Source organism: Carcharodon carcharias, chromosome 3, assembly GCF_017639515.1.
Source record: "Carcharodon carcharias isolate sCarCar2 chromosome 3, sCarCar2.pri, whole genome shotgun sequence".
Taxonomy (NCBI): Eukaryota; Metazoa; Chordata; class Chondrichthyes; order Lamniformes; family Lamnidae; genus Carcharodon; species Carcharodon carcharias.
Genome location: NC_054469.1, coordinates 147,503,218 through 147,530,927, shown reverse-complemented (window position 1 = coordinate 147,530,927; position 27,710 = coordinate 147,503,218).

The following is a 27,710-nucleotide window of genomic DNA, read 5'->3' as shown; positions in this document are numbered from 1 at the left end:
GCCTAGGTGCAGACCCTTGACTTTCAAACCCATTCTATACTCTGGGTTTCAGTGTCACACATGCTGCAGATGCAGAACACATCCTCAACCCTCAGGGCAAACTGGGCATGGGCAATATCTGCTGGCACACCCAGCGAGGGATCAATGCCATGAGGGAGTCAATGCCATTGCTGTACTCAGATTTGCTGGGGTGGGGGGAAAGAGTAACGGCTGCATTAAGTGACTTGAGGCTCTTCTCCCAGCCATTGCGAACAGCCTTTCCAAGGCTGCCAGGCCTTCCTTTAAACAGGCTGCCGGGTTGCCACTGGACCCGGTGGGCTGAGCACGCCTGCCACTGCTGCCCGCCCACTCCCGCTATGCACGGGAGCCGTGAAGTACGCTGGGTGGGCCTTAATTGGCGTGGCGTGGACCCGATCGCAGGCGACAATCAGGTCCGTGCCCACCTGTACCCGCTCCCGCAGGCCCGCCCAACATGGGGAAAATTCTCCCCAAGAGCACATCACCTTAAGATTGGGGAAAAGCAAAATACTGCAGATGCTGGAAATCTGAAATAAAAACAGAAAATGCTGGAAAAACTCAGCAGCAACTGGGGAGCGAGAAACAGAGTTCGTGTTTTTAGTTCTAATGACTCTTCTTCAGAGCTGAGGAGAGGTAGAAATGTGATGGGTTTTATACTGTTGAGGTGAGTGGGTGGAGCAGGTGGAGCAAAATAGAAGGCACTTCTGACACCTCTTCCTTTTTCCTCAGCCAAGGCTCCAGCCCACTGTGGTTGACAGGGCCCTCAACCATGTCCGACCTATCTCTCACCCTTCTGCCCTCACCCCTTCCCCTCCCTCCCAGAACCATGATAGGGTTCCCTCTGTCCTCACTTTTTACCTCACCAGCCTCCACATTCAAAGGATCATCCTCCACCATTTCCACCAACTCCAGCATGATGCCACTATCAAAAACATCTTGCCCTGGCCAGCCCCTGTCAGCATTCCATAGGGACCATTCCCTCCATGACACCCTGGTCCACTCCTCTATTACCACCAGCACTTCATCCCCTTCCCACGGCACCTTTCCATGCAATCGCAGGAGATGTAAAGTTTGCCCCTTTACCTCCTCCCTCTTCACTGTCCAAGGTACCAAACACTCCTTCCAGGTGAAGCAGCGATTCACTTGCACCTCCTTCAATTTAGTCAGCTGCATTCACTGCTCACAATGTGGTCTCCTCTACATTGGAGAGACTAAATGCAGACTGGGTGATCGCAGTCTGCATGCATGACCCCAACTTTTCTATTGCTTGCCATTTCAATTCGCTGTCTTACTCTCAGGTCCACATTTCTGTCCTTGGCTTGCTACAATGTTCGAATGAAGCCCAACACAAACAGAGGGAACAGCACTTAATCTTCTGATTAGGCACTTTACAGCCTTCTGAACTTAACATTGAGTTCCAACAACTTCAGACCATGAACTTTGTCCTCCATTTTGATTTTTTCCCAACACTCTCCCCCCCACAGGGCCAGTCTGTAACTTGTTCTTATGTTTTGCTTTAAGAGAGCGCTGACCCTTGTTCTGCTATTAAGACATTCTGTTATCTGACCTTTATGCCACTATAAGCACTTGCTTTAGTCTTTTATACTACCATTACCACTCCTTTTGTCTTGAGTCCATGACAACTTTGTCAAATGTCTCCTGATCTCCCACCTATCCCTGACCTTCTGTTTTGGTCCACCTGCTCCATCCCCTCTCTTCAACAGCATTAAAACCCATTACATTTCCACCTCCCTTCAGCTCAGAAGAAGAATCAAGCGGACTCAAAATGTTAACTCTGTTTGTCTCTCCACAGATGTACCAGACCTGCTGAGTTTTTCCAGCATTTTCTGTTTTTATTACCTTACAATTGGAGCTGGACCATTCAGGGGTGTCGGCACAAAACACTTCTTTGCACAAAAAGTAATGAAAATCTGGAATGTTCCCTCAAAAATCTGTTGAGACTGAGTCAATTGAAAATTTCAAAACTGAGATTAATAGGTTTTTGTTAGGTATGGGTATTAAGGGATATAGAACCAAGGTGGGTAAATGGAGTTAGGATACCAATCAACCATGATTTAACTGAATAGTGGACAGGCTTGAGAGGTTAATTCCTGTTCCTACATTCCAAAGCAGGAGCCTACTTATATGGGGTCTTATGATATATGACCGGCACACTGTATATCATACGTGTACAACCTACTGGTACCCAAGTATTTAGCTGCATAACCAGTGGCCCAGGAGAGGCAACTCCAAAACCAGGTGGGTTTCTGTTTTACTTAAATCTGCTAGCCTACTGCTGTCCCATATGTGACCACTGCCTGCCCTTCCTTAAGACAAATCTTCAAACTTGATTTTGTGTCAAGTACTTCGGGCTCGTTCAGCACACGCAGTTCATCAGTAGCAAGCAAATGAAACCTAGCCCTCAAGATGGTTCAGACCTAATGATAAATATTTTATATGAGTGCTTTAAGTCTGAAGTCCAGTCAAATGAAAATCACTCCCAAAAAGTGGAAAAGGTCTCTGTTTCTCAACACTGACATCCTTCAACTTGATGGTTGCAAAATGTAGAAAAATACTTTGTGGGAATGAAATTGTTGCATAGGGGCTTGCAACTGTTTATGAGAAAGTGAAGTGTAAGCACTCTAACTATTGTCATAATTATACTGCATTAAGTGGTGCAATGTTTTAACTGCCTGGGGATGGTTATAATATCTGCTTTCATCTCTGAAGCAAGGGAGAGTACCACACATACATATTCAAACATAAACATGGAGTACTTGTTACTGACCTCTACGTTAATAATGATGACCATAAAGGAGCCTGTGTCTCATAGTTCAAATTCCTGAAAGGGGAGTGGTACTTTACTGCTCATTCTTTGCTTGAGCATGGTTGTCTTAGGACCAAGTCTGCAAACGCATGATAGAACTATCATCCGAGTAGCCACTCTTAATGTTTTTGCCTAGATACTGAGCAATGACAGGCTTTCCAACCATCAAGAAAAGCAACAAAGAGGAGGAGGTGCATTAAAGCCAAGCCTGTAGCAATCAGAAACATAAATTATTTCTGTTTTTGACCCTCCCTAGCCTGAAGACCACTGGGGTTAATTACAGCAGCACATACCAGTTGCATGAATCCTGGAGTGCTCAGAGCAGGCCAGTTAAGAGGAGGGCTGGACTTGGGAGATGCTTTGGATAGCCAGGATACCTCTTTGGAGATGTAATGTACCCCTTTGGATAGGCTTATGGGACACCTTTGGGAGAGCTAAGGCACTCTTTGGGATTGTTAAATTTAAACATGATTATGCACTTTTTACAAACTGTCCAGCTGTCAAGTAACTGTCAAAGTTGTTCAGGGAGTGAAATTGGCCAATGTCGGTAATGCATTATGGGCTGATAGTGAATTGGCAGTCCATTTTACACCAGGCAAGCAAGTCAATGGAAAAGAAAAGAAGCTGCTGTGTAAAATGAACCATCAATCCATTATTGCCTGCTGCCTGTCTATAATGTGGACTAATTTCATCTAAATCTAGACTATTTGACTAAGCACTTATGTAAAAAGGACCCATGCTGATTCCCAAAGTTATTAATTAAAAAAAAAGCACAAAGTGCTGGGAATGTCTTAAGTAGCAGCAGTGGAAAGAGAAATTGAGGCCCAAGTTTTCATGGTGCACAGAGTCAGGAGATTTTCCAGCTCAATGAACCCAACCTTTAAAAATGGCTGCCTGCAGTTCAGATTTTCAAACGAGGGGATGGGCTGAAATAGGAGTTGGGGCGGGCAACCCCAGAAAGGATGCGCAGGCTGGGTGGTAGGCCTGCTTCTCTCCTCTGGCATTTTGTTTAAATAAATTTAAACAAAACATACAAAACGACCCTCCAGCCCTCAGTGCTCACCCCCGCATCTCCCCACACAGTCCCTGTGCCCCATCCATGCCAACCCATTCCCTCACCCACTTCCTCATGACCCCTCACACCCCCATGCCAACCATGCCCTTCTACCCACCCCTCATGGCCTCTCATACACCCTTTGGCAACTTAGTGCCAACCCATGCCCCTCACACACCACCCTTTGCCCTTACCCCCTCCATGCCAACTTATCTAATGTCCTTGGATACTTCCTGGACAGATTTAACAGCTTTGATACTTCCTGAACAACTTTGACAGTTACTTGACAGCTGGACAGTTTGTAAAAAGTGCATAATCATGTTTAATTTTAACAATCCCAAAGAGTGCCTTAGCTCTCCCAAAGGTGTCCCATAAGCCTATCCAAAGGGGTACATTACATCTCCAAAGAGGTATCCTGGCTATCCAAAGCATCTCCCAAGTCCAGCCCTCCTCTTACCTGGCCTGCTCTGAGCACTCCAGGATTCATGCAGCTGGGATTCAAAACTCAGAAGTCAGTGGAGGCAGCTGGTGATTTAAATGGTCAGCTGCCTGCATGTGAACCCCAGCCTGACTCCAGTCCCACCCCTGCAAAGAAGGGAAATGCCGGGTTCATGGGCGGGACTTAGAAAACTCAGCCATTTCTGGGATTTTCTCTCTCTATTGTGATAAAAAACCTGGGATTGAGTTAATCTCTGGTTTGGATGATCTTTCAGTCAGTGTTTTTTTTTAAATTGTTCTCTTTTACTAATCAGGGAACAATGCTCCAATGCTTTTATTTTTGTGCAAAGAATAATTGTAACATTTTTAAAAGGTGGGGGAACATCTTACCAATCCTAATATAACTGTAATGCAAGGGAAAGCATTTCAAAGGAGGGGGATACAGCACTGAGCAGCTGTGGCTCAGAGACAGCACTCTCACCTCTTTGTTAGAAGGTCTTAAATTCAAGCCCACTCCAGGAACTTGAACATATAATTTAAGTTGACACATCAGGGCAGTATTGAGAGAGTGCTATATGTTTTGAAGTGCTGTATTTTGGATGGCCTCATCTGTCCTCTCAGGTGCACATGAAGCACTCTCACGAGTTTTCCTCAGTATCCTGGTCAACACTTATCCCTCAGTCAACATCAGTGAAACAAATTATTTGGTTGTTAACAGGTTGTTGCTTGTGGGACCTTTCTGTGTGCTGCCACATTTCCCACCTTATAACAGTGACCAGGCTTGAAAAATTGCTTAATTATTTGAGATACCCAAAAGTCACGGAAGACGCTATATAAATACAAGTTTTTCTTCTGGTTTCATAGCAGAGGCTATTTCATTTTGGATGAGGCTTAACTGTATCAGTTTTACAGTAAAATAATACAAAATCATCACCTGCAGATCATTTCACAGAGTAAGTTGCTAAAAAAGTAACTCTACCAGAGTTTGTTTTTGGTCCTACAATTATTATGAGGTTTCTGTCGCAACAGTTTTTTATGTGCTGTTGAAATTCAACTCAAACATTATGATGTGAGCATGATGGGCGGTTAGTTCTTGCAAGCTATTTGTTCATAATTGTTTTGGAGGCACTAAAATATTTCGAAATGTGTGTAAGCCCATTGTAATCCTATTATAGCTGACATTTGATTCTTCCTCATTCAGCTATACCTAGAAGCCACATAACTCAGACCCATCTTCATGCTTTCTAATCTTGTTCTAGCTGAGCTGTCAACAGTCTTAATCTCAGTCATACCTGTGAGATTCTCAAGCATAGACTGTCTTCCCAAGGGGCTGGCTCATGCCAAAAACAACAAAAAAAAATGCTGCAAGGAATGGTCACATGGAATTTATCTATTCTCATTCTTTCTTAGCCTCCTTTCCCTGTCCTCTGTTTCGCTATGTCTCTCTCCTTTTTCACTTTATCTCTTTTGCAGCCACACCAACTGTGGGCTTTACAAAATACAATGGGGCGGGGTGCGGTGTGTGTGTGTGTGTGTGTGTGTGTGTGGGGGTGGGGAGAGATGGTGGTATAGAGGTAATGTCACTAGACCAGTAATCGAGTAAATCCAGGCTGGTACTCTAGGGACACAGGTTGAAATCCCACGATGGCAGCTGCTGGAAATGACATTTAGTCAATACAGTTGTAATATAAAGCTCATGTAAGTAATGGTGGCCATGACAACTATTACTGATTGTTATAAAACCCATTTGGTTCATTAATGTCCTTTTGGGAAGGAAATCTGCCATTCTTACCTGGTTTGGCCTACATGTGACTCCAGATCCACAGCAATGTGGTTGACTCTTAACTACCATCTGATGTTGCCTAGCAAGCCACTCAATTCAAGGGCATTTAGGGATGGGCAACAAATGCTGGTGTAGCCAGAAACGCGCACACCCTGTCTGGAGAGATAGCAATGACATTTCCTGTCTGGAGAGATAGCAATAAAGGTGGGTCTGTCCCAGTAGCTATACCAGTAGTGAAAACCCTCTATTAGGACTAAGAGCTAGAAATTGCTGTTGGCAATTCCTCTCTCTGATAATTTGATGGGAGTGATTATCCAAAATTCACTAAGCAGCATCTGTTTATACTGATATAGCTTCTATCCTTACAGTTTTAATGGGTAGTGTTTGCTACCACTATGGGTGGGATCTGCTACTCTTAGCGGCACTTTTGTGTTCATGTTCCATTTAATGACAGCAGGTTGGAGCACAGGACATTGCACCCCACTCCAATGGAGACTGTCACCTGTCATTGTGAGACCAATAGGAGGACTGCTGAGGGCTGGACTGATGGATCGGCAGGGAGGTGCAATCACCATTAGTGTTTGTGGAGGATTTGAAAAAGTAATAAATATTGCCTGCGGAGACATCCATCTCCATTATTTCACTATTGGAGTTCTTTGGGGAAGTAACAAGCAAAATGGATAAAGAGGAACCAGTTGATGTACTGCACTTAGATTTCCAGAAGACAGTTGACAAGCTGCCACATCAAACATTACTATGTAAAATAAGAGCTTATGGTGTGTGTGTGTGTGTGTGTGGGGGGGGGTGGGGGGGGGGTGGGTAACATATTAGCATCGATAGAGGATTAGTTAGCTAACAGGAAACAGAGAAAAGACATAAATGGGTAATTTTCAGGTTTGCAGGATGTGATGAGTGGAGTGCTATAGGGATCAGTGCTGGGGCCTCAACTATTTACAATTTATATCAATGACTTGGATGAAGGGACTGAATGTATGTTTGTTAAATTTGCTGATGACATAAAGATAGGTAGGAGAGTAAATTTTGAAGAGGACATAATGAGACTGCAAAGGAATATAGTCAGGTTAGGTAAGTGGACAAAAAATTTCAGATGGAGAACAGTTGAACCAATTGCCAGGCAATTGGGAAAATGTGAATTTGCCTACTTTGGCAGGAAAAGTAGAAAAACAGCATATTATTTAAATGGAGAGAGATTGCAGAACTCTGTGGTACAGAGGGATCTGGGTGTCCTATGGAAACAAAGAAACATAGTGTCATGAAGCTATTAATGTATGTAATATTATTGGAAAATATTTTTCTTTTAAAATAGAGGTTTAATCTGTGGGTGTGTCTTAATTGGATTAAAACCAGCTAGTCTGGCTGCTTTGATGTGTACTAGTTTTGTGATATAAGAGAGGTAGCATGCATATGCATTTTTTGAACAGAGCATTCAAGAATTGGGGTGAAATCTGACATGTAGCTAGTAGAGACCAAGCAGTATGTTTATATTACTATTAAAATTGGTACTATGAAAGGGGTTTTATTGTTAGAAGGGGTGGAGTTCAAAGAGTTTGGTGAAACAATGAGAATTTACATTCAATGTGATGTGCTGGATATAACTGATAGTAATTTTGTGTGTGGAGAGCAGAGGCAATGTAAGAACAAAGTAGCTGTACGCCTACACCTGCCTCCACAGGAACCAAAGTGAGAGGAACCTCATTTTGAATTTGTAAGGTGAAAATGCTTTGCCTGGTGTCTGGTTAAGTCCATAGATGCTGTTGCCTTAATGGAGATTAGTTTGGGAATTTGTTAAAAGTTATGATGGTAATAATTTGTAGTCATGTGTATATATTTAACTTGTGTAAATTAATAAAATGTTTCATTTAGTTTAATATAAAACCTCTCGAGAACTGGTGATCTGATTCCTGAACTTAGAGTTGCATCTCAAACATACCACTTAAAAATATAGGTTATGACAGTTGTTTAAAGTTTCTCTCCAGATTTTTAAATAATTCAGCTTTACCAAAAGACTGTCTCATAACACATAGAAAATAGGAGCAGGAGTAATCATTCAGCCCTTCGAGCCTGCTCCGGCATTAAATATATTCATGGCTGATCCTCTATCTCAACACCATACTCCTGCTCTCTTCCCATATCCCTCGACACCTTTAGAGTCCAGAAAATCTATCTATTTCCTTTTTAAATATATTCAGTGACTTAGCCCTCTGGTACATGGATCACAAAAAGTTAGCATGCAGGTGCAACAAGTGTAGGAAAGCAAATGAAATGTTGTGTTTATTGCAAGGGGAATGGAACATAAAAGAAGGGATATTTTGCTAAAGTTGTACAGGGCATGTCCAATTTCGGTCTCCTTATTTAAGAAAAGATATAAATGCACTAGAAGCAGTTCAGAGAAGGTCCACTCGACTAATACCTAGAGTGGTAGGTTATCCTATGATGAAGGACTGGAAAGGCTGGGCGTGTATCCATTGGGGTTTAGAAGATAGAGATGTGATTCTATCGAAACATATAAGATCCTGAGGGAACTTGACAGGGTGGATGCTGACATTATGTTTTTTCTTGTGGGAGAGACTAGAACTAGGAGACACAGTTTAAAAATAAGGGGTCTCCCATTTAAGATGGAGATGAGAAGAATTTTTTTCTCTCAGAGGGTTGTGGGTCTTTGGAACTCTCTTCCCTCGAGCGTGGTAGAGGCAGGTTTATTGAATATTCTTAAGCAGGAAGTAGATAGATTCTTGAATGACAAGGGAGTCAAAGGTTATCAGGTGCAGGTGGAAATTGGAGTTGAGGTCACAATCAGACCACCCAAGATCTTACTGAATGGCAGAGCAGGCTCGAGGGGCTGAATGGCCTAATTCTGCTCCTAATTTGTATGCTCATTGGTTTGTATATATGTACTTCCTGCCATTTGATGCCTCTGAGTTCCTCCACAGCCTGAACTTTAATATCGCTTTAACCTCCTGCTGTGAGGCCTCCTCCTCTCACCTGCCAGGGGATTGACATAGCGGGTGTCCCATACACCATTCACAGGATTGCCTGGCTATTGGTTCAACTGTTCCAAATTGCAGCTAAATTAGCCTAATTGTCTACCTGCTGCTGGGCAGGCAGCCGTTGTCACTTTTAGCCTGCCTCCAGCAAAAGCTCACAGAGTTGGGGATGCGTTGAGGTGCCAACAAGTCACAACTTTCCAAGTTTACTCTCCAAATTCACCTCCTCTGGGCTATGAATTCTCCAATAACCCTGACTCACTCCTCCTGCCTTCACTTACTTTCCCAAATGTAAAAGCAAAAGAACTTTGAGGGACTACTGGCACAAACAAAACAGTTGGGTATATTCAGACAGGAGGTTGTGACATCATACTTTTATATATAAGATTCCTACCAAACAGAAGAATTTGTCAAGCTGATGAGTGAACCTGTATTCAGTCAATTATAGGGCAAGGAGGAGGAGAAGCGTTCACTCCTAGCCAGCCTATCAGTGAGCAGTACCAGGAGGTCCAGCCAATGTTAATGGCCAGGCCCCATTATTATGCAATAGACAGCTTTCTGACCAAAACAGTCAAGACGTAGATGGGAAGTGACTGCTATGCCATTTGAATTGGGTGTCTGGCTGGGATAATGCAAGTCTGGAGACAGGATTCTAAGGCATTCAGCATTTTGAGAAGGGGAGTTGTCCCAGAATGGAAGGCCTACATTTTCCTTGTGGGGATCAAATAAATTAACTTACCTGGAATGGTATCTTCTCAAAGGAAAATTCCGCAGATGCTGGGAATCTGAAATAAAACAAGAAAGTGCTGGAAATATTCACCAGCTGTGAAGAGAGAAACAGAGTTAGCATTTCAAATTGAATACTAGATGACTCTTCTTCTGAACTCTAGCCTCAGCCCGTCAGGAAAGCCTGTTCATGCCAACGGTAAAATGGCTGCCGGGTTCCAATTACCTAATTGGGGCCGGACCTGTATATTTATAACAGGAGCCACTTTGGGTTGTGTCCTTGGCACGTGCATTTTTAAATTGTACTTGACCGGATGAGGATAGGAAGCCAGCTTCTGCTCAATTTTAACGGCCCCCTCACCAGATTGTTTAAATTTCCTCCATTTTATCTGTGGCATTATTGTTATAGGCACAACTATTCCTTATTCAATTTGATCTTATGACAAGATTTGGTTTAACTTTGTTTGGTTTAACATGAGAACTTTAGCTAAGACTTTTGTTTACTCCAGTTTTTCTTGCAACACATTGAATGGAAAGAATCAGACAAATAGGCAGTCCATTTGCTGTGAACACACTTTGCAGGACTGGCAAAAATTTCAACCCCACTGAGCCGAATGGGATATAAAAACTGAATTATATTGCATGATTCAAATTGCATAATATTTGAAAAAAAGCTATAAGGTTCTGGAAATGCTCAGAAGCTCCATCTCAGTTGAAGGATCATGTTATTTTAATATATCAGGTTGCAGCCTCCCACTATTTCTAGCCTAATAATAGAATGGCCAGAATTTTCCCGTTGGCGTGGGGGGGGGGCGGGACCTGCACCCCATTACGTAAAATGATGTTCGGCGACATCGGGCGAGTGTCCCGATGTCACCATGCACCATTGCGATATTTCGTTGGGTGGGCCCGCAATGATATCCGATGCTGCCTGCCATTAATTAACGGGCGACTAAAGGCCCTTGAGACGCCAATCGACAGCGATTTTTCGGTGCCTGTGCGATCTTCGGGTTGTCACACGTGCATAATGGGCAGGCGGGTAGGAGACATTCGTATAAACCTCATCCACGGGCGGGATAAGAGGGCTCAGTGCGGCCGTGAGTTGCTATGTCAAATATTGATTTTTCAAAGTTACTGATATTTGCCTGTGTGAGTTGCAATACTTCAAAACGCATACTAGCTGCTTGATCTGGACTCATGACCTTCAGGTCAGCACCCTGCAGCGAGGAATCTTTTTTGGGCCTGCAGGTTTCAGGAAGCCATCCCTTGGCCTGGGAATGGGAGTTGTGCTCTCCACTGGAGGCACCTCGTCTGAGGACAAGAGGAGGACTAGAAGGGGGAGGAGACCAGGAGTGCACATTCAGCCTCCAGGGGAGCCACTTTGCAGGCACAAGGGGTGCAGGGCCAAGAGGTAGTCCAAGGCGGAAGGGGCCGCAGAAGATGCCACTTTCCTGCTGTCAAGGTTTACAGGCGGCGAAGCAGCTACCTCAATATGTCTGAGGTGCAGTGCCGTAGGAGACTCCAACTGTCAAGGACGACAGTCAACTATATCTGTCAGATGATTGGGCCTGAGATCTCCATGAACTGTATGGGTGGAAACCCCATGCCAGTGGCTCTAAACGTCACAGCTGCCCTCAATTTCTATGCCTCTGGCTCCTTCCAGGGCTCAGTGGGTGATCTTTGTGGTGTCTCCCAATCAGCTGTCCACACTTGTGTCAAGCAGGTTACAGATGCTCTGTTCAGATGTGCATTGACCTTCATCCACTACCATTGGAACCAGGCAAGTCAGGCACAGTGAGCCAGAGGCTTTGCAGTGATTGCTGGCTTTCCCCGTGTCCAGAGTGCAATAGGCTGCACACATGTGGCCATCAAGGCGACAGCAGGTGAGCCCGGTGCCTTCGTCAACAGGAAGGGCTTCCACTCCATGAACGTGCAGATAGTGTGTGACCACAGGATGCTGATTCTACAAGTCTGTGCAAGGTACCCAGGCAGCTCCCACGACACCTACATCTTCAGACACTCCCAGGTGCCGGGTCTCTTCAGTGCTCCAGCCCGGCTGGATGGATGGCTGCTGGGTGACAAGGGCTATCCCCTCAGAATGTCTCTCCGCCATTCAAGAGCAGAAGCTGAGCAGCGGTACAATAGGAGCCACGCCTCCACAAGGGCTGTGGTGGAGAGAACCAACGGTCTTCTCAAGATGTGCTTCTGATGCCTGGTCCGCTCTGGGGGTGCACTCCAGCAACCCCCAGATCATGTGTCACTGGTAGTGGCAAAAGTGGGGACACAGTGGACGACAAAGATGTAGATGCAGTGGCTGCAACTGCACACGATGAGTCCAGCAGTGAGTCCGAGGATGAGCACACGCAGGGAAATGCTGAGGGGGTTGACACTGACCCGGGTATACTGCAGGGAGGCAGGGACACCCGGGATGCTTTAATCCAACGAACCTTCAGCTAGCACGCCACATATGGACCTCTAGGACAAGCCTGGGCTGTAGGCTCCATACTCGATACCTAAGTGCAAAATCTGCCTGGATAGGAACATTAACTAAGGGCCTTGGTAATAAAGCTGAATGTCCCACAAATCACTCATAACATTATTGAGAACCATCTACCTGCAGAAGAACAGAGGCACCCTCAGCCATGGTGACATGTCTGAATTTAATATTATAACAAAAGGAACTTAAGAAAACAAAATGACAAAGATGTTAAAAATCACACCAACTTATAAAGACCTCATTGCAGGCCAACACAGAAGCACCAGTGATAAACCCATGATGTGCCTAAGGTACCTTATGTTTACGTTTTCGGGTGCTATGTCGTGGTGGGACTGGCATCTGAAACAGCCTGCTCACTTTGATGTCCTGTTGGCCTCGATGACCTTGGTGGTTGTCCTCTGGCCTGTGGAGCCTGTGCTGGCCCCGCCTAGGACGGAGCAGCCAGTTCCACAGCTGGCATCTCCCCAGTCACCGCAGCCTCATCGGATGCTACAGTCACTGGGAGAGGGGCAGAGGAGCTGCTGCCCTCATCCGGAGCGCCGAGAGGTGCCCGCAGGGACGACAGGCAGCTGCTGCGCCGACGTGAGGTCACTTTGGAACTCTCTGCTCACCGTGGATGGATGGGCACCGAGCTGGGAAATGTGGCGCCCAGACCACCTCCCATACTGGCACTGATCAGCTGAGGCCAATGCCGATGTGAGGACTTGCTGGTCTGACCGCATCCTCAGGAAACCGTGATTGGTCTCCTGGAGGATGCTCTCCATGAGAGTCGCCACTCCCTCCATGGAGGACACATGGCGCTCGGACATGAGGCTGATTGCGTTAGCGATGGTCTGCATAGACTCCTCCACCACGGACACTAAGCCAAGCATAGCCTCATGTATCTCCACCAGATGCTCCCGCATATCCTGCCCCTGCTGTGTAGCGGAAGACTCCAGAGGCACATCATCGGGCACTGACTGAGCATGTGCCTGGACCCCTGTAATCCTCCAGTTCCTGGCACCATGGGCACTCTCTGTCTCTGCCAGCTCCTCAAGCGAGTGTGAAGTGCCCTCACCGCTGTGCCCCAGGACACTAGCCGATGTTCTAACTCCCACCGAGGTGCTAGTATCTGCACTGGTGCCTGCCTGGCAGAGATGGTGTGACGCTGGTGACTTCAGGGCCATCAGGGGTGAGAGGGGGCCTCTGCTGCTCCTCCTCCTGGCCCTGCTCTGCTGATGCTGAAAGGAAAAACAAGGACGTTGGATCAGTTAACGTGGAGACAATGTCAATGTGAATCCCTATCCCCCAGATCATTATGCGCTCATCTTTCCATAAGCAATGGTCAAGCCATGTTGCAAACTTCAATCACTGAACATTCAGCACTGTCATGGCTGTTAGGAGAACAATGGTGACCTCACTGGTGGGCACACATACCTGCCCGTGGCACCCCAACCTCACGGACACCGGTGGACCTGGGCGCATAGCGCCTCTCCAAATCTAGAGCCTCCTGCTCGAAATGGCTGAGAATCACCAACTGGGCCGGCCCTCTGCCAGACCTCACCAACTTGGCAGCATTATGTGCATTCTTCTCCTGAAAAAGAGAGAAGAGCATTGATTAGTGCTACTTGTACCTGGACTCTCTTCGCAGACAACCAGAGTGGGACATTGGAGGGCTCCAGTGCCTCCTCACCCCGCTGCTGCTGAACACTCACACAAAGGTGCGATGTCTATCCCTCACTCTCACCCACCCCCTTGGTCAAATGCTGCCTACTTCATGTAAGGTACCACACGGCCTACCCTTCCATAGCAAGGAGGTGCAAGCACATGAAGTGCAGAGGGCAGCAGATGGTTCATTGCCATTGAAGCTCCCCTCCCAGCATGTCATCATCCTGACTTGGACACGTCCTGGAGATCAAGCACTGTGCCTAGGTGCAGCTCCTCCAGATTGTCCCCAAACCAGTCATGTGGGTCTCAGTGTACCACATGCTGCCGGTGCAGAACCCATCTCTTCACCACCCTCTCAGGCTGACCTTGGCATGGCCAATATCTGCTGGCCCACCCAGCGAAGGAGACACATGCCGTCAATGATTCAATGCAGTCACTACACACAGACTTGGTGGGGCGGGGGGTGCGAGCAGCAGGGGTGTAAGCCAACCTGCTGGGTTAAATGCCCAACACCAACATGGTACTCACCCTTACTGAGCGCAACAGGTCATTGAAGCGCTTGTGACACTGGATCCAGGTGCATTGCACCATATGGTGGGAGCTCACGGTCTTCGCCACCTCTTCCCAGCAGTTTGGTCATGTTGGGGGGTCTCCTCCACCTGTCCTGGGGTACAAGCACCTCCTGCCTAGCTGCCACCTCCTCGAGGAGGGCAGCAAGGCAATCGTCAGAAAAACAAGGGGCACAGTGCCCCCCTGCCCTACCCTCTTGCCTACCCTTCTCACCAGCAGCACTCTGGGGAGCCCGTCCACTGGCCACGATTCACAGCTTTTGCATGGCTGCAGGAGCTTTTTAAACAGGCCGCCAGATTGCCATTGGACCCGGTGGTTATAACAGTCCTGCTGCCCGCCCATTCCCGCTGATCTCGGGAGCCGCGTAAAATGGCAGCGCGGGCCCGATCACGGGCTGCAATTGGGTCCGTGCCCGTCCACTCCCACACTGATCGCCTGGCAGGCAGAAAATTCTACCCAATGTCTTTTTGCTTCAGAAGTCTGAAAACCTGTGGACTTTGGTGGTTTTGCTTTTATGTCAAATTTCTAACCTTGTGTCTCTTTTTATGTCTGCTGTTTGACTTATGGCCTAAGGTCTTCCAGCTATGCCAACCTTTTTTTTTATGGGCTTGTGGGCTTCACTGTCTGGGCCAACTTTTATTGCCCATCCCGAATTGCCCTTGGAAGGTGGTGGTGAGCTGCCTTCTTGAACCGCTGCAGTCCACATGGTGTAGCTACATCCACAGTGCTGTTAGGGAGGGAGTTCCAGGATTTTGACCCAGTGACAGTGAAGGAACGGCAATATATTTCCAAGTCAGGGTTTTGAATGACTTGGAGGGGAACTTCCAGGTGGTTGTGTTCCCATCTATCTGCTGCCCTTGTCCTTTTAGGTGGTAGAGATCGTGGTTTTGAAGGTGCTGTTGAAGGAGCCTTGGCGAATTCCTGCAGTGCATCGATATACAATCTGTCCTGCTCTTAGTTTTTTATTTGTCTATTTACAGTTAAGTTTGTCCCTTTTCCTTCTTGGAATCATGCGGGGGGAATCGCCCCAGATTTGCACTAAGTGTGGAAGTGGGCGGGAAGAAGAACATTTTATCTGCTGGCCGCAATGGCGACTTTTCGCACCGTATCATCCCAATCCCTCCTCATTAATCATGCATTCCTGGGAAACACGGCATTTCACTGCCGGGCGGCCTCTGATTCACCAGCCATGACGTCACCTCACCACTTCCTCATGCTGAGCACCATATTTAAAGTGCAGCCGTGCACATACCTCTCAGTGCTTCCAGTCCAGGACTGCTGCACAGGAGACATGGCCCTGAAAGGCAAGAAGACTGCAGTCCCTCGATTCAGTGACACATTCCTGTTTCACCTTTTGGATGCTGTGGAGACCTATAACCCTGGTCTGGCTGCAGGAGAGTAAGCAACATCACCAATCCGGCTTGGGAGGCGATGGCAGCAGCGGTCAGAGCCAATGCCCTGCAAAAGAGGACAGCCACCCAGTGCTGAAAGAGGATGAATGATCCTCCGGTCCGCCAGGGTAAGTCACTCTTCTCATCACTCTCAACTCACACACTTACAAACCCAACTTATATCCACAGGAATCTCACTCACTGCCAGTTCAAGGGACATCACCATTCACTCTCACACACATCTTCAGTGTCCTTATCCCATCCATGGGACCATTCACTATCCACACATGCCAGGCATACTTATCATCTGGCTTGGCAGGTATCCTGCTTACACTCTCTCTCCATCTCTATTTATGTAGGACAAGCTGGCACAAAACAAGAGGAAGAGGCCACTTACTGGTGGGGGAATGTCTGAAAGCAAGGTCCTCACAGACTTTGAAAATAGATCCATACTTCTGGCTGGCAAGGATCTGGACCATTCCTATGTTGATGGTGAGGTCGGCTCTGCTCTACCAAGTGAGGATCCAGCAGCGCAACATACATCAGACAACCATACTGTGAGTGATGTGTCTTGTTTCACAGGCCACTGCCATGCACTAATTATCTCCCTTTGCTTCAGCAGGCACATAGGAAAACAGCCAACAAAGTCCACAGTCCAGGTCCTCGACTCAGGCCCCGAAGACACCTCAGAAGAGGAATCTGCTGAATCCATCACTGAAGATCAGTCAAAGCGCTCACCCACGACCTCCACATCTACAGAAACACACACCTCGGTGGGACCAAGCTTTAGTCAGGGCCACAATGTGGTGAGCACATTGTACTGTCTGATCCATAGTAGGTGGTGGCAGGGACTTCCCAGATTTCTGGTACTTGGGGGACTGCTGGAGACCAGAAATCTGCTGAGTCTGAGTCAGATGATGAGCCTCTGGATTTGGTCATGTCATAGAAAAATGGCGTCACAGGCTAGAGAGGGTGCCACAAGGTTTTCCGTTGCTTGATGCAGGAGATACACAGGAGGAGAGAGGTGCTCTTTCCTCATAGGGCCAGGAGGCCCTCCATACAGACAGTGAGAAGGTGGTGGGAGCAGGTAGCTGTTGTGGGCAAAGTCAGCAGTCTAGCCCCAAGGATTTGCATGCAGTGCTGCATGAAATTGAATGAACTCACCCAAGTGGTCAAGGTGAGTGAATGCATCTTCACATGCCATTTCCTTACAAATCATCACCATACCTGATTCACACACTTATCAACAATTTCCATCAACCATGAATAATACCTCTAATTCGTAGCTTCACTTCACAATCACACACTTAGCACTGCTGCAAATCTCACACCTACTTCTCACAGCTTGCACACACCTCCGGCTATTCAACTATGGGAGATGCAGTGGAGTAGTGGTACGGTCACTGGACTAGCAATCCAGAGACCCAGGGTAATGACCATGAAACTATTGTCGCTTGTCATAAAAACTCATCTGGTTCACTTATTCCCTTTAGGGAAGGAAATCTGCTGTCCTTACCTGGTCTGGCCTACATGTGACTCCAGACCCACAGCAATGTGGTTGACTTTTGAAAATGCCCTCTGAAACGGCACCGCCACCTTCTCATGAGCAATAAGTGCTGGCCTAGCCATTGCTGCCCATCCCATGAATGAATACAAAAAAAAAACTATGACGGGCGCATTATCCAAACAGATTGCACCACAATCATTTCCCTCTCTCCACAGGCAGCAGCAGCAACACCTAACCAGCAGAGGACAGACATGGCTGCATGTCTTCACCCCAATGAAGAAGATGGTGCTGGCAATCATTGATGTGGCCATGACTAAGGCCGAAGCTAGTGGCAGGGCTGAAACCATTAAAGGTGACTATATATTTCTACCGAATCCACCTTCTCGTGTCTCACTTTCCCCTCATCCCATGATGGCTCATGACTTACAAGTTGCAGATGGTGTAAGTATGAAGCTCTGATGAAAGGTCACTGGCCTGAAATAATAAATCTTTTTCTCTCGCCGCGGATACTGCCAGGCCTGATGATTATTTGCGATTTTGATAATATTTTGCTTTACCCGCTTCCTTCGCCCCTTGTGCATTTATGTTTTCAGGTGGTGCAGAACCACCACTTGGCCTGGCAATGTGCTGGAGGCTGAAGTCCGAGAGCAGGGGTCCCCAAACCAGGGATCGTTGGATGAGGTTTTGGGGTGGCAGGCTCCGGGGCAGCAATGTCAAGGGCATGGAACATGGACTGATTTACGACAGTCCTTTGAATGTTTGTGTCTTTTCTCTGTCAGTGAGCATGACTTAATCGTCTGTTCTCTGAGGCCCGAATGCTGCTACAACCACGATCTGTAAAAAGGCAGTCAGCTTTTTTTTTTTGAATTTTTATTCCCCCATCCCACCCCTGCCCTCCCTATATTCATTCTGGGCCACACAAAGTCTGAGGCATTAAAATGGGGGCCAGAATTTTATGCTTACTCCCTGGCAGGTTCTGAGGTGGTGGGGGTTTGGGGGAGAGTGAACTTTCACGGATGGGATTCGCTCCAGGTTCCCGCCTGCTCCAGTAATAATTTTACAGTGGGGTGGGTAAGGCCTCGGACGGGAAATCTGCCCTTGCCCCGTTTAAGGCCGTTATGTGACCATTTAATGACCAGTTAAGGGCCTTTACCTGCCCAGCCTCAATTTTTAGGATTACAACTCAGGATGGGGGGAAGCCCAGAAATAAACTGAATTCAATCTCGGGCTGGCGGCGAGAGGTTGGGGGGGGGGCGGTGGGGGTAGGGGGTGGGGGGCACCTCCATCAGAAGGCCCATTCTGACTGTGGGTGACCTCCTCTTAAGGTTTGGTGACCTCCAGACCTCCCTCTCCCTCTCCCTGATCACCCCCTTTGCAACCCCCCAGATATTGCCTACCTTCCCCATCTTGGGACCCCTGCCACTTACCTGTCCTCTGGTCCTGGGACTTAGTTGCAGTGCCTCTTCTGGCCACTGCAGTGCTGTGCCTGGAGGGACTGGAGAGCTGCCAGCCAATCTGATTGGCCTGAAGCTCTTCAAAGCGGGACCTCCTCCCAAGTGAGGGTGGAAATTCCACCTTATGCCAATTAATGCTTGATTGAGTGTAATATCGCAGCGAGACTGCTGGAGCTGGCGAGGATGTGTTGGCCAAGCCCCTGCCATCCTGAAAATTCAGGCCATAGTTACATCCAGGAAACAAAAGGGAAACACTGTCCTAGAGTAACTGTTGAAGAAGAAACACCATGGGCAGGATTTTCCGGTCCTGCCAGCAGCAGGCATCTTCATGGGCAGATTGGGAAAATTTGGAGAGTGGCCATTTCCCATCCTGCCTGCGACGATGCCTGTTGCTGGTGGGAGCAGAAAATCCCAGCCCATGACTCAATCTCACACCCACTGGCATCAACTCGGAACCAGGTGTGAACTATGGAGGATAGCAGAGAAGTGTGATTTGTTTGTTGTGGGTATTGTAACTCTTTTGAGTACAAACACGTTTCCATCTGTTCCTATTCAGATGAAGTTACATTGTTTCATAGTTTGCCATTGTGAGATTTGAACTCTTGATCTTGGGGTTACAAACCATAACCACTTGGCTATTTAGGCCAAGCCCTACTGCACCTGGTATTCCCAGGCGGTCTCCCATCCAAGTACTAACCAGGCCTGAGTCTGCTTAGCTTCCAAGATCAGGCTGAGTAAGCCATGGCCAAGCAAGGGGAAAGGATAGCGTGGGTGTCAGCTCCCTGGAAGGTGAGGCTGCACATGTCCTGTTGCAGAGGACTCAGAGCAGGATGGAGAGGCATATATAGAGAAAGGCTAATAGACATGCACTCCTGGAACTCCCTTCCTAACAGCACTGTGGGTGTACCTACACCACATGGACTGCAGCGGTTCAAGAAGACAGCTCACCACCACCTTCTCAAGGACAATTAGGGATGGGCAATAAGTAATGGCCTAGCCAGCGATGCCCAGATTCCATGAATCAATTAAAAAGAAACACAAATGTGCACTGGCAGGTTTTACAGAAAGCTGCATGTCACTGTCATGTAGAATAGAGGAGTTTGGTTTTAACCTGGCACAGGGTTTTGCGCAGAGCCACCCTTTCTAGCATGGAGGTGGTGGCCAACTCCATGAGAAAACTTGTCGATACAGTCAAGATTGCATCTGATGCTCAAATGTTTCAGCTTCCAATGCAGCACAAGCAGAAGCCAAGCAATGTCTCAGTGCTGCAGTGGAAGCTTATACTGAGGTCATAAATCATGCTTGTTGCCATGTAAGCCCAGCTTGGTGCCATGCAGGTTCAGACTGCTGCCATCATGGCTGCAGATGTGTGTGTGAAGGGGCTTTCAGGGTCTGACAGCATAGAGCCATAGAGTTACACAGCACAGAAACAGACCCTTCGGCCCATTGTGTCCATGCTAGTCATCAAGCACCTATCTATTCTAATCCCATTTTCCAGCACTTGGCCGTAGCAGTCCAGCAATCTGTGCTGCAGCAGATTACTCAGATTGCTGCAGTGTCTGGGGGGTGTGGCAGTAGCTCTGGGGAATATGAACCTGCTGTCCTCTCAGATTGACAATATTCAGCCTCCCAACACTGCCACTCCACCAGTGCCTGTGCTGTTGCTTGTCAGCCTGCCAGCCCAAACTGCCAGAAGGAAAATATCTTAAAACTTGGAAATGAAGGGTACCAGTAAAATTGTCCGGGCTCGTCTTGTATACCCTAAAATGGAACTCCAGTACTACCGGTACTGATTTTTAACTAGGATTTGAAAATCTTGAACTGATTTTACTACTCCCATGCTGAGCTGTGCAGTCCAAAGACAGGCCTTCTGGACCCAGAGCTGCTTCAGAGCTTCCTGCAAAGATGTCTGTAATGTGTCCCAATGAAACTCAGCAGCTTTCCACCATCCCTACTGCAGTCACTGGGGTAGCACTGTAGAGGAGCACTAGATCAGGCAAAGGCACTCACAAGACAGCAGTACAGGAATGCATAATAGTGATTAGTCGAGGATTAAATGGAGCATTGGAAGGAGTGTTGGATAAAGTTGGTATGGAATAATTATTTTGTAGTGGCATTTATGTCAGGATTGTGGTCAAGTGGAGGCTGTGATCGTCAGTGACAGAGGATTGGTTTTATGTTTTTGGTTATCGGGTTCGCTTTTTCTGGCGAATGCTAGCTGCGCCCTTGATACTAACACACTGGTTGGTGCTTGAAACAATATAGGCAGAGGAACCGATTAACTGAACAAACACTGGTGGTTTATTGGAACTAAGAACAAAGCACCAACACCACGTGTGCTTCTTCAATCACCTCTAGCTCTAGACTTACAGTTACCCAAGAAGCCCATACTGTGTATCGATTGGTTAATACAGTCACATGGTCAACCAATTACATTCTCTTAAAGGTACAAAGTACTCCACTTTACTACACCCCTCCCCCGTTATTTGAAAGTACAACTGACAAGCATGAAAACATCGCAATTATTTACATGAAAAACTATTTATAAATCAAGTCTCTCAGGAGGCTTCCTCAGAGGTGTCAAGCGTCGTAGCTCAGTGGCCTCGGCTGGTTTTTCTGAGATCCCCTTCTCAGGAGTCAATTGTCCACCAGGCTCTGCAGTGGAATTGGGCAAGTTTGTGTCTTCAACCCTCTCGGGTCCAACCGGCCCCATCAGTACTTCCAAATCGTGTGACATTTCTTCCACATGTGGTGCAGACTCAGGTACAGATGATGACGGCATTCTTTCTTGTGGGACTGTCTCTCTTCTCTGGAGATGATCCATATGTTGTCTAATTATTCGGCCATTTACATTTATAAGGGAGAGGTCCTGTCACAACACTCGCTTCACCTAATAGCCAATTGGGCCCATCTCCAAGGTTCTTTGCGAGAGCTGTGTCTACCACCGTGAAATTTCTTTCATGATTATAGCCATCATGTCTAGCCTTCTGGGCCTGTTGGCTTCTCTCCACCCTCCCCGCTAAATTCGGCCTGATAAGAGTTAGACTGGTGCAGAGACGTCTCTTCATTAGTAATTCAGCAGGGGCAATACCAGTGGTCCTGTGTGTGCCATCTGGTATGCTATGTAATTCAGCCAGTAATGGCTTTTGCCTTCTAGGGGGCACGATAACCCTTGCTCCCCAGGGCAATGTGCTGTCCTGGTAGGTGGGCTCATATCTGCGATTGAAATAAGGCTTCATATCATCAGATATTGGCTCACCTGACCATCCATTCAAGACCTGCCCCTGGACATGGGCTAAAAATGGATCTTGGCTTGTCCACTCACAGGTTTGTTTGGCCTGGACAGGGAAGGAATCCAAAAAATTTAGTACCAATACACATTCCTGGGGAATTGGAACCTTCACGTTGTTATCTGGCAGGGGGAGGTGGCTCAGCACGTCAGCATGTGTGAACTGCTTTCCCGATCGGTGAATAAAAATATACTCGTAAGCAGCCAATATTAGTGCCCACCTCTGGATGTGAGCCAATGCAATGGGGGGGTATCACCTTATCCTCTCCAAATAATCCCAGCAGAGGCTTGTGGTCAGATATAGTGTGAAAATGGTGACTGTGGAGGCATTGATGGAATTTCTGAACACCAAACACAACAGACAAGCCCCCCTTCTCAATTAGAAAATATCATCACTCAGCAGCACTGAGCCTGCAAGATGTATAATCGATGGGTCGTTAGGAGCCATCCGCCATCTGATGTGAAAGTGCAGCCCTTACTCCTTAAGGGGATGCAACGCAAGTTAAAATCAATTCTTTCTTTGGGTCAAAGTGGACCAGTAGGGCCGATGATCTTAACAACTGCTTTACTTTCAGAAACACATCCTGGTGCGGAGCTTGCCAAATCCCTCTATGGCTTTTCTTAAGCAATGCGTATAACGAAGCCAGTACAGTTGATAGTTTTGGAAGAAATCGCCCATAGTTACTTATCATGCCTAAAAGAGCCTACAGTTCTGTAGTGTTTCTTGGTGTAGGTGCCTCGTGAATAGCTTTGATCTTTTCTTCCATGGGATGCAGGCCCTGCGTGTCGACCTTATGGCCCAAGTAAGCTACCCCTTAGGCTTGAGAAAGACATTTTTCTCGCTTCAAGCGCACCCCCAATTGTGAGAAGCTTTTCAGCACCTCCTCCAAATTAGTTAAGTGTTCTTCGTCAGTTAGTCCAGTGACTAAGACATCATCCAGATAAATAACAACATGGGACAGTCCCTGATGTAGATTTTCCATGGTACGCAAGAAAATAGCACATGCCGATGAGACCCCAAAGGGTAGTCGAATATATTGATACAATCCTCGATGTGTATTGATGGTCATGAATTCCCCAGAGCCTTCTTCCAACTCTACCTGCTGGTAGGCATTGCTCATGTCACGTTTTGAATATGTGCTGCCCCCCTGCCAATTTTGATAATAATTCGTCCATCTTCGGTATCAGGTGTCTATCAAGTTTGGCTTCTTTGTTTACAGTTAAGTTGTAATCACCGCATAAGTGAACACTTTGGTCTGGCTTCAGTATGGGTATTATGGGTGTCGCCCACTTGGAAAATTGCACCAGTTGTAAGATATCCAACTTTTCCAGCCTGTTTATCTCAGTCTTGACCTTGTCCCGTAGAGCATAAGGGACTGGACTGGCTCTAATAAATCTGCGGATTGCATCAGGGCTTACATGGATTTTGGCTTGTAGCCCATGAATCCTTCCTAGCTCGTCACTGAAAAAGGAAGCGTACTTTTGTAACAATTCCTGTAAGTTTCTCGTTCTGATTTGAAAAATCTCGGCCCATTGCAATTTAAACTTTTTGGGTCAGTTGCAACCAATTAAACTGGGGCCCACCTAGCGATTATTATTATAAGGGGTAAATCTGCAGACTGATCCCCATACTGCACCAGGACTTGACATGTCCCTTTCACTCTTATTCATTCGCCCCTATATATTTTTAATTTAATGTCTGATTGTTCCAAACTTGAAGGATGGGTTCCTTTATTCAAGTGTCTGAATGTATGCTCTCCAATGACAGACATTGAGGCCCCAGTATCAACTTCTATCTTGATGGGTTGTTCATTGACTCTAATGACCACCTGAATTGGCTAAGTTCTCCCACTTTCAGGTTGTATAATGAATACGTGCCAGATTCTGTTTCTGCTGGCTCTTCAATGAGACAGATTTTGCGATTTATACCTTTATTTTTAAAATGCTGTGTCAGCCTACCTTTACAGTGCTGCATTACGTGACCATTACGGTGGTAGAAAAAGCATTCAACATTTCTGAATTGTCGATCGCATACAGGCCGCCTGGATGCATTTCTCTCATTAATGTTGTGGGTTTTCACTGTAGTACTGCTGTTCTTCAATAGTCTGTACATAGTAGGCGTTCCCCACCTTTCTGCAGAGTCTGATGTTTTTGCGCCTTTTGTTATCGGCCCTTCCCGTCCTATAAAACGGACGGTGCCATTTTGTATATCTTTTATTGCCTCCAAGTCTCTAACAGCGCTCTCCATGGCTGTTGCCAATTCTAATGGCAAGAATTTTCCCGTCAGCGAGCGAGGGCGGGGCCCGCTTGCCGACACGTAAAATTATGTTGAATGACGTCGGGCGGAACTCCCGACGTCATCCCACATCTTTTGCATTTTCAGGTTGGCAGGGGCGCAGCTGAGTCAGCTGTGTGCCCACTGACCTGTCAACGGCCTATTGAGTCCATTCAAAAAGCAATTAAACCAATTAGTGGATCTGCCCGTCCAACCTTAAGGTTGGCGGGCAGGTTGGGAGTGCTGGTGGCCACCTGAAAAAGCATGAAACATCATCCATGGGTGGGATGAGGTTTCATGACTGAATTAAAAAATTAAGATTCACTTTTACTTAGTTATGTCCATGTCCCAACTCATGTGACATGTCACATGAGGGGACATGCATGGGAAATGAAATTTTCAAAAGAATAACTTTTTCACTTTGGGAACTGATCTCCCTGAGGCAGCACTTAATCTTAGGGAGATCGGAGCACTCCTTTGAGCTCATGCACGAAGGAATGCATTTCCACTTTTGACATTCCCCCTCTCCCGCACAGGGAGCACACAGCGCTTCTGTGCGGACATCACGCTGGGAAGGCCTTAATTAGCCCACCTTTGAAAAATGGCGGCGTGCCCCCAATCGGGGGTGCCAATAGGAGGGCCGTCTGCCCACGCCCGCTCCCGCACTTCCCCACCGATGGGGGAAAAATGTTGCCCAATGTCTTACTGAAGTCTAGATTAGTTTCAGATAGCAATCGCTTTTGTATAGCATTGTCCCCGATTCTGTGTATCAATCAATCTCTTCACGTCATTAATTGAAGTGCCAAACTCACAATATTCTGTTAATTCCTTTAAAGTAACTACATAGCCAACGATTGTTTCTCATAGAAGCCTATTACTCAATTTAAAATGCTGCATAACGACCGAGGGCTTTGGCTTCAGGTGTTTTTTTACACTGTTTACTAACTCATAAAAAGTCTTTGTATTGGGGGTGTTTGGTGATGTGAAGCTGCGGATCAGCTCATACGTTTCGCTCCCACATGTGGACAAAAGAATCGCCCTCCTCTTGTCCTCCCCTGTGATGTCATTAGCGGTAAAGAAGAACGCTCGGCACTCGACGTAATGTCATTGGAAACAGGTTCAAGATGCCCAAACTGCGGCCTATTCAATTACTAAGGACACTGTGCTTTCAAACAGCTTTCAAGATAGTGGTGAAATAAAGTAGCTGGCTTACTGCAGCTTTCTTGATTGTGTCAATTGATCCGGTTCATCCTCGTCGCCAGTTTTATGTTTTTGGTTATCAGGTTCACTTTGTATGGTAAACGCTAGCTGTGCCCTTGGTATTAACACATTAGTTGGTGCTTGAAACAAAATAGGCAGAGAAACCGATTAACTGAACAAACACTGGTGGTTTATTGGAACTAAGAACAGAGCACTAACACCACATGTGCTTCTTCAATCTCTAGCTCTAGACTTACAATTATTCAAGAAGCCCGGGCTGTGTAGCAATTGGTCAATACAGTCACATGGTCAACTAACTACATTCTCTTAAAGGTACAAAGCACTGCACTTTACTACAGTTGGTAAGCTATAAAACCATTGTACAGCATAGATCTGGGGTTGTATTCACAGGAATCAAAGTTGAATGAAGCAGTCAGGGACAGTCCAGCCATAATGTGGATGTGCTGGCTTCCTTCTCCTTCCTTTTAACCCTCTTCTTCCTCATGAAGTGCTTGCTGAATTCCTGATGGCATAGGTTATGTCCTCATGATGGCCAGGCGGAGGATGCAGCAGGCTGCCATGCATCAGGTCACCCACTTCGGCACGTCATTGAGGACTCCTCCAGAGTGGTTGAGGCAGGGGAATCATTACATCAGCACCTTAATTGTCTGGTTGAAGATGTTCTTCATTGCAACATGGCTGTTATTATAAGGGTGGAGGGGTTGCGGGAAGGAGTCATTAGTCAGGTGTAGGGCGTATAGCAATTATCGTCGAGCGACCGTCCTCTGGTTTGACATGGTGGCTGAAAGATGAATGGCACTATGGATTGGCCCAGGATAAAAGTGTCATGACTGCTGCCAGGGTAGTAGGCAATCACCAACATGATGTGCTGAACGTGGTCACTCACCAACTGTACATTCAGCGGTAGCAATAAACCTCAACATTGACTGAAGGCCATCTATGGGTCCACTATCCTGGCAAAGACATGTATGCATTCCACCTTCTTCTCTCTGTTCATCCCTAATTACTCTTGAACATTTCAGAAGGCAGGTAAAAGTCAATCCACATTTTTGCTCAGGAGTTCACGTAAAGGCCAGACTGGCAGATTTCCTTCTCTAAAGGACATTAGCGAATGAGAAGGGTTTTTATGATTATCAGTAGTCTTTTATCAAGGCTTATTTAATGATTTGAATTTAAATTCCCCAGGTGCCATGATAGGATTTGAACTCATGTTTCTAGATCATTAATCCATTGTACCAATTCCCCTAGTATCAATCATATGTAATGCCATTTCTCTGATCATTTTCTTCCATTGCTCTTCACTCACATCCTGTATCTCCCTCCAAAGCCTACTTCCTGCTGTATCTGCCCCTGGAAAAAGCTTTCCCTCAATTCGACTTAGAACTCTACTCTCAAAATTCCAATTGTATAGCTTTCATCACAACATTTCTGCAGCTACCAATCTGCTCAACCACGGCCTCACCTCCACCTTAGACACCCTCATCCCCATGAACGCCATCATTCTCTCTCACCCTGAATGTTACCTCCGGCACAGCACTCATCTCCGCTCCCTGAAGTCCAAGGGACGCAGACTTGAACAAATATGGTGGACAACTGGAGCAGAAATTTCCCCTCATTTGACCTGACCTGAACGAGGGTAAAATAGTACGCAATGATGTCAGGCGTGCATCCCAACATCATCACGCACTCTCGTGATATTTTGCTTGGCGGGCATGAGCAGGCGCCAGAGCTGTGCCCACCATTAATTAACAGGCCACTTAAGGCCCTTAAGAATGCAATTGTCTCTGATTTTATGTTGCCCGTGTGATTTTTCTGGTCATCACATGGGCAAAACGGCTATTGCGGCCAGCCAACATTTTCACAAACCTCATCCAAGGGTGGGATGAAAAGGGTCACCAGTATTGCCAGGGTGAGTAGTGAGGAGTTTGGGAGATAGTTTGCAGCTAGTTGCTTATTTGAACTTGACAGCTTGATCTCTATTCTGAGCTTCATTCTTAGCATTTCCAGG